Below are 8,278 nucleotides of genomic sequence, written 5' to 3' on the forward strand. Positions count from 1 at the left end.
ACACACAGTTATAACTTTGTTGTTATTAAGCACCAGTTTACACCATACAGCTTCACATTCATCGGCAACATTTATTTGGTAAGAAGAAATTGAAGCATCCACAAGAATAAATACACCTCCTCCATGCAAGTGTCTGTCCTTTCTATAACATTTAAAACGATCTGGGAATACTTCACCATCTGCAATTTCATTTGCTAACCATGATTCAGTGCCGAGAATAACGGACGGCTTCACCATATCAATTAGAGCTGCAAATTCATCAACCTTGTTTTTAATGCTACGGCAGTTAATTACGAGAAAGGAAATAAGCGTTGCATTACGCCGACACCGTCACTCAACCGCTCCTACCTCCTTTGTAGCACTGGCCTTATCACCTACTATCGGTACGACCTCATTTGTATTATCATCAAACAAGTACTTCTCGCCGTTTATAATAAGAGTGTCATACCTGAGGCTGATCTTGTCGCCACTTTGTTCACGTGATTTTGCGAACTGCCATAGAAACTTTCTCTTTCTACGTACTTCCTCAGAAAAGTCCTCTGAAATACTGACATCACTTCCTTTTAATTTATAAGCCCTCTTTAAAACCTTCTGCTTGTCAGCGTATGAGGCGAAAATCGCTTTTAAAGGACGGTTGCTACCAGACTTGAATCTGCCTAACCTGTGAGCAATTTCTAGTTTTACGGATTGAACTCCTAATTTCGAATTACACACGTCAATTACGCATTCTACTGAATCCTCATTTGACTCGTTTGGTTTTGTATCCTCGACACCAAAGAAAAGCAAATTGCAACGCCTCCTCTGGTTCTCCAGATGCTCAACCTTTGCCATTACTGAACTCAACATCCGCTGCTGATCTTCAAATCGTTTTTTCCATTCACCAACTGAACAGTTCATTTCATCAAGGCTCGCTATTCTTGACTCTATCGATGCAATACGGCTGCCGAGGTCATGCATGGCTCTCTTACTTTCAACTTGGGTCAGTTCTATTGCACTCAACTTGGCCTTAATCGTATCTTGGCCATCTAGGAGCATCTGCAGAGTTTCTGCGGTAGACGGACCTGGGTTAGGTTCAACATCACCACACAGAAGTAGCAGCAACAGATAAAAGGAAATACGACGCAATAACCGAAAACGACGACGCGAGTAACCTTTCGGTTGCGAGTGAGTTCTGAGACAAGCAAATAACACATGGGGTGCAACCGGCAAAACGAAATGCGCGCGAAAACAGTGCACGTTTGTGTTACTAACCTGCAAAAGCAACAGGAAAAACGTGAGCGGCAGTGCTTCAGCCATGCCGGTTCCACGCCCCCCTGGTTGACTGCCAGATCTCGGTATTTGTAGTCTGTCGATAAGGGAATCACTGCACCAGTGTTCATAGACCGGTACGGCACATCTGTCGAAGTCAGCGGCGACGCACGTCGAATCGTCCCTGGCAGCAGCAGACGAAGTTGCGTTCCTTGATCCGTCGGCGCATATCCCAGACGAAAAGGGTGAACTCGTAGGCGATGAACACGAAACGGCACAACCGCAACATTCCTTCAAAGCTGAGAGGCCATGTGTCTGCAAAAGCAACAGGAAAAACGTGAGCGGCAGTGCTTCAGCCATGCCGGTTCCACGCCCCCCTGGTTGACTGCCAGATCTCGGTATTTGTAGTCTGTCGATAAGGGAATCACTGCACCAGTGTTCATAGACCGGTACGGCACATCTGTCGAAGTCAGCGGCGACGCACGTCGAATCGTCCCTGGCAGCAGCAGACGAAGTTGCGTTCCTTGATCCGTCGGCGCATATCCCAGACGAAAAGGGTGAACTCGTAGGCGATGAACACGAAACGGCACAACCGCAACATTCCTTCAAAGCTGAGAGGCCATGTGTCTGCAAAAGCAACAGGAAAAACGTGAGCGGCAGTGCTTCAGCCATGCCGGTTCCACGCCCCCTCTTATTATTCTTCTTGCTGCGCCGTGCATTGCCAAATGTATGTCCTCCCATTCCCTTCTGTAATGCCTTCGGGCCCTGAGGGTAAATGAATGAATGAATGAATGAATGAATGAATGAATGAATGAATGAATGAATGAATGAATGAATGAATGAATGAATGAATGAATGAATGAATGAATGAATGAATGAATGAATGAATGAATGAATGAATGAATGAATGAATGAATGAATGAATGAATGAATGAATGAATGAATGAACATAACAGGGCACTTTTGTCGGCGATCAGTAGAAGGGGTTCCAAGGGGTTCTGCAGCTTCGATCGGAGGAAGAATTAGAAAGAAGAATGCAAGGAACAAATAGATAACGAAATGGTAGTGCAGTCATTCATTTCAAAATAAAAGGAGACTAGAGAAAACAAAATATCGGCGCACACTGGCAAAGTAAACAATCCTTCCGTTTTCTTCCTGCCACGTTTTCTTATACCCTGAAATGGCAAGCTCCGAAACTTTTTAGCGTGCATTTGGCTTTTTGTTTTTTTTCGTTTCCTTTCTATTTGGTTCTGGGCCTAAGCTCTCTCATTCGTACCATCTTTACTTTCAGTGTTCGTCTAGCGTGATTGATAACCTCAATAAGAGTTCTGTGGAAAATTTATAGGTGAACGAACAAAAGCGATCTGCAACAGATAAGGAAAAAGGCTAGACAGCCGAGCACATGGTGCTGTTTGCAGTCTGAGGAAAGGGACACCAAGGGAAAAAGGAAAGATTGGAACGCCGAGGTTGGGGAAGCAAATAGGATTTTCCCAGTGAATTTAAGGGATATACGGGCAATTATTTAGAAACCGCTCTACCGAACACGGGGCTAACAAGAAGAGACGCACACTGCGCTCTGTCTTGATATTTTCTTCATGAAGACGAAGGGCATGCAATCGGCTAGAATTGGACATTTTCGGAGGTAACAAATAAATGAGCTAGTCCCTTTTCAAGACACAGGCAGGAACAAGCGTGCTGCAGGGACAAGAAAAAGAGGGAACGTAGGATCCCAGAGGTGATTGCGATTGAGATCAAAATTATCCTATAGGATATGAAATGAGGTAACGCTGTGCGCACCTGTGGAATTGAGTTGGCGTTACCTACTGATGTGACACGATAGCAAAACACAGCTGTAATTTTATACTTGTTTCGGGGAATATCTGGCAGAGATTGACAGGGCGGGAGCCAGAAAAAGATGGAAGTGAAAAAAAAAGAGCAGCAAGGAAAGTCTTGCAAGTGCGCACGAGACGTTTTTTCCTCATTTCAGCGCATTAGTAGGAGAGACAATATTGAAAAAAAAAATTATAAAAGAAAAAGGCAATTGGATGCTGTAAAGAAGAGGATCGTTCGCGATAAAATGCAACCAAAACCAGAGAAAAATAGGCTTCTTTCTTTTCGCACCTTAATCGCAAGGCAGAATCTGATCATTTGTTCGAAAAAAATGTCAGCTTACGTACCATCGAATTTCTTTGTTATTTTGGTTCTTTCCCGGATGGGCTAAGTCATTCTTTTTTTCGTTTAGCCTTTTCTTTTCGTCGTTCTGACTTTACAATGTTAGTTTAAATCGCAAGGTTTCGTTGTGCAGGCGCACGTCTGCTGAAATTAAAAAGAAGGTAAGAAAGAAAAAGAGAGGGAGAAAAAAAAGAAAGCACTTCAAGGAGGCTGGGGACGACTGCAACATGAAAGAAAACGGCTCGTGGAGAAAATGACGGGAAGTCGTAGCGCTTGAGTTTCATTGCACAAAGCCTGTACCTTTCGATACGCTATACAAGCATTCCTCTTCACCGTCCTATCAAAATTCGTTCGGGACGAGCCGTCGCAGTTCCCTCTTCAGACGTCGATATATTGCTCAAGGTTTACGACTTTTTAAATGGACTTTGCGACTTTCTTCCAACTTTCTCCGTTTGCTGCCAGCGAAGCTTCTACGTTCACATCTTCCCCCATTGTTTCTTCTACCACCATGTCGAGGCATGTGTCGAACTTGTTGCAGGATTCTAATGTCTATTTTTTTTTGTCATAGTCAGGGAAATTTCTAGTCTCCTCTTTCTAAAAATAAATACCCATGTTACTCGCTCTACCAGTGATCACAGTGTTAATGAGGCAAAGTAGAAATATATAGCGATTCTGGTCTTTTGTTGCTGATTCATATTTAACGCTTGCCGTTCTATATTTGAGATGCCGGCCGTAGTGGGGACGTGATGTCTATTGGGTGACAGATAAAAGAAGCATATATATAGCATCATATAATTTTATCACCATAATCATCGGCAGCCTGAATACGCCCCCTACAGGGCAAAAGCCTCTCCCGAATCTCTCCAATTCACTCTGTCTTGAAAACACTTAATAGGTCCAGAGTACTGATTCGCGACCAGTTAACGTTCATGCTCGATTGTAGTGGTTACGGATGAACACTTTGTGGCTGAATAAAAAAAAATACGGGACATAAGACACTGACAAGGAACAGTCTGTACATGGTTAGAGACAAGATAAAAAGCGAAATACTTGACGTTAGATTATACGTTTGCGTGACAGTGGTTTCAGCTTACAATTTTATGAAATCTCTGCTGATTGGCGACACCAACACTACGAACTCTGAGCTCTTGAGTCCACGTATGCATTCTCACTCCTTTTTCATCGTTTATGCGCTTGTATAGTTCTTTTAACAACTACGTTTTCTTGATAGTGAAGAGGCGGCGCCCGCTCCCCTTAGGGTTTCTTCCTTGCTCCTCGCACGCAACGCTGGAAGCTCGACTGAAGTGGAAACAGGCACGCATGAGAGGGCTATTCATATTCTTTCAACCTGATTAACATTGCAACATTGCGCCACACTTGAAAAAATTGGTGAGAGGCGCCGGGCACTCTGATGCTCGTGAGCTTCAGCCATGCGCTAAAAATGGGTGGGCATGCGCACAGCGCTTGCGCATCTCTACACTCCACTGTTTTCGCTGAATATGATGAATATGTAGACTGAAGGAGGTCCGACGGAATGCGAGTGAACCGAATCTCTCTTGAGCTCATGAGTGTTGTCAGGATGCTTGAACAACAAACTATTTTGCTACAGCGCACATACTGCTGCACATCGGGTCATTTCTCAGTTCAACAGTCAAAGATGGTCCGGTACAAGGAAGCAAACTCTCGCTACCTCTTTCATTCGCTCGCTCGGAAGTCTCTAGCCTACTCAACACTTCTTCTCACCCTTTTTTCGGCCCACTTTGTCTTCCTCCACTCACTGCTCTTCTTCGTCCTGCCCTCTCACAACTACAACAACTCAGAAAACGCACTGCGCTGCTCATGCCATACCCTGCACCTCCGCTTCTGGCGTCTTTCCTTCTTTTTTTAAATCACAATCTCCCCTACTTCACCCTGCCGCAGTGGTGAAGATGCCACTTTGATAGGTCATATGGAACGGGCAAATTTATCTTCCTTCAAAAATTGCTTTCTCATTCCTAAGCAAGAAAAAACAAACTAACACTTAAGTTAATGTAGGCAGGAGTTTGGTGGGGAGCCGATCACTCGCTCAACGTTATTAACTCTTTAACTTACGTTAAAAAATTGGAGTAAGTAAAAACAGCGAAAGAGAATTTTCCTTTTTTGCTCGCGTACAGGCCTTTTGTCTAGATGCGACTTTATTCTGTTTCATGTAAGCGAGAGAGCATAAATGTCTTGGCTTTTTTTGTGTGTGCGTGTGATACAAAACACACCGAAAAAATTCTAACTTGACCCATTCTTTTTCTCGAAAGTGTGAACTGTGCTCTTCGTTATCGGGTCAGAAACAAGCAAGTGAATAACAGTTTCTTTTGTTGTTGTTTTTTTACTTCAAGCTATTCATTGAAATACTTATTCTGCCCGAGCTCGATATTTCTTGAATTTAGCTAAAGTCGTAATTTCTGTATCTTTCGCGAGGTGCAAATTTCGCAATCAAATAGCAGCCTCTTAAATGCTTCCCTCTTTTTTGAAGATGTACGAGCTTTCAGGCGCTACAATGGCGGGAACGCGTCTCAGCGCTACATATTGTATCTCTTGGACGGCACTGACCGTAGCAGGAGCGCAGTGCGCAAAGAGAAAACGCACTAGCGGCTACTGCTCCTGAGCAGCGGCGCCTTCGGTAGTAATTAGAGCTCCTGGCGCATTCTACAGTCTCAGTCAGGACCTCCGCAGTCATTTTCTTTGTAAGCGCTCCTGGTTGATGTGGCGCGCAAAGTGAAGGTAGCTTCCCCTTTGTATGGGTCTTAATGCAAGAGAACACGCTCTACAGGCAAAGACTACGTCGCCGACCTGCAGTGTGCATATCTTCTTTCTGAGGAAGCTTACAAGTTTCTTACGCTGCTTCCCGAATGTGATATATGAAACAGCCTTGTTGCTGCTTATGCATATATTTTTCTGTGTAGCGTTGAACGCACAGGCGGCTGCCTATCTTCTTCTTGTGTCGAGCAACTGGACGGTATCCTCCCACTTTACCCTTACCTCCCTAGTACCGTCGCGGTGGTTCCGTTTCCCTGAAAGGCACTATCCGTTTCCTGAAAAGCAAACTGCCCCCCCCCCCCCCCCCCCCAAAGGCGGTAAAGCCTATCCTCTGTTTTGCAGCTGAATTGCAGCTGAAAAAATAACAGCTACGATTATTCTTGCAGCGTCTGTTTCAGTTTACTTTTCAACCACAACCGTCGTGCCTTTTCAGGACAAAAATTGGCGATATGTTTTTCTTCCCGATGGAAGTTGTCTGCGCGGCTGCATTCCCCTCGAACCCCTAGTACAGACGGAAGGAGCACTACATGTGTGTTTGTGTGTGCGCGTATATGTGCGTGCGGCTTCGGACAGCAATTTGTACAGCGGGCGCTCTCGCCCTACCATAAGCTTGCCGTCCCGGTTAGCTCAGTTGGTAGAGCGACGGCTCCGGTGAAGCGGTGGTCCCGGGTTCGAACCCCGGACCAGGATGAATTTTTCTTTAAATACGAAGTTTCTGAGAAAGCTGTATATATTTCCTTTGTAGCCGTATGGCTGCGCTTGGGTAGATGCCAATGAGTAATTGCTCCCTTATTACAAATTTACTCCACCTTGGGGGATTCCCCTAAACATTTGACCAACAGCGGGCGCTATGCCGGGAAACCGTGTGCGCTATGGTCGGAGGGGCCGGGGAGCTGGCGTAGTAGAGGCGACCATCGGCACAATAGTAGCACGGTGGTTTGAGTCAGCAGGCTGCTGTCCGTAATGCAGAAAAAGGTTCGCAAAACAAATAAAACCGGCACAGAAGATAAGGGATAAATGAGGATATACAATACAAGGAAAACGTGTTACTGAATTACCTGGACAAGGCGTTCAATTCGATCTGAAGATTCCACGCATTCAAGTTGTAAAATTATTAAAATGAGAAACGTGATCAATAAAATATAAAATAATAATTTGTCGCTTCCCAAGCTGCGAAATCTGAACGTTAAGTTCATCTCGCGTGAATTTCTTTTTGCGGTTACTGTTTTTGTTTGCGCTGAAGTTTACTTCTAAGCCTACTTCGCCACCGTGGTTATGGTTCTCGGCTGCTGACCCGAGAGACGTAGGTTCGATCCCGGTCGCGGTGGTCGAATGTCGATGGAAGCGAAATTGTAGAGGCCAGTGTACTGTGCGATGTCAGTGCACGTTAAAGAACTCCAAGTGCTCGAAATTTCCGGAGTCCTTCACTACGGCATCTCTCATAGCCTGAGTCGCTTAGGGACGTTAAACTCCATAAGCCAAACTATAATCCAAACCTTAAGTCCATTTTTTTTTTTTTGCATCTAGATTCAAGTCATCTCCTCAAATAAATAAGTTTGGCTCAATCTGCACACAAGCAAACTGATATAAAAGAGGAAATTCTTGGAAACTTTATTTTCTGTTTTTTAAACGTTCATTGTTCACTAGTGATACCAGGCCTAACAACATTTCATATCGTAAATGTCTTCCAGGTCTCGTAACTTTCTCTGCGTCTGAAGGTGTCTATGTGTCATTTTCACACCTTAGGAGGAGGTTACACTTGAACGGATATTTTTAGCCCCTCATCAGTGCGTCCTGTTTGCCGTTTCTTCAGATAACGACCAAGGCTGTGCAGAAAACGACGAGAAGGAGCAGTTCTCCAACGTTGTAAACTGCAGAAGGGTCAAGCCCGTTAAGTGCAAGGGCAGCCTTTTAATGGTCTTTAATGGCACTACCAACCGAGAGAAACCTGCTCTCTGGATACAATACCTGCTTACAAGGCTGCTGACAACGACAGCAAAACTAAAACTCGCAAGACTGAAGAGTTTACTCGCAGTTAAATTATTCTTGTTTTCACATGCCGCTCTGT

The 8,278-nt window shown here is 44.6% G+C and overlaps 1 non-coding gene across 1 annotated transcript; it reads left to right on the forward strand.

The window, feature by feature from the left end:
- The first annotated feature begins 6,826 nt into the window (after positions 1–6,826).
- TRNAT-GGU (transfer RNA threonine (anticodon GGU)) lies at positions 6,827–6,900 on the forward strand. The gene has a single exon. It is a non-coding gene; the product is annotated as a tRNA-Thr (tRNA).
- Positions 6,901–8,278: the final 1,378 nt, after the last annotated feature.

Source organism: Amblyomma mixtum, chromosome 5, assembly GCF_055824585.1.
Source record: "Amblyomma mixtum isolate Tamu chromosome 5, ASM5582458v1, whole genome shotgun sequence".
In the NCBI taxonomy this organism is placed as follows: Eukaryota; Metazoa; Arthropoda; class Arachnida; order Ixodida; family Ixodidae; genus Amblyomma; species Amblyomma mixtum.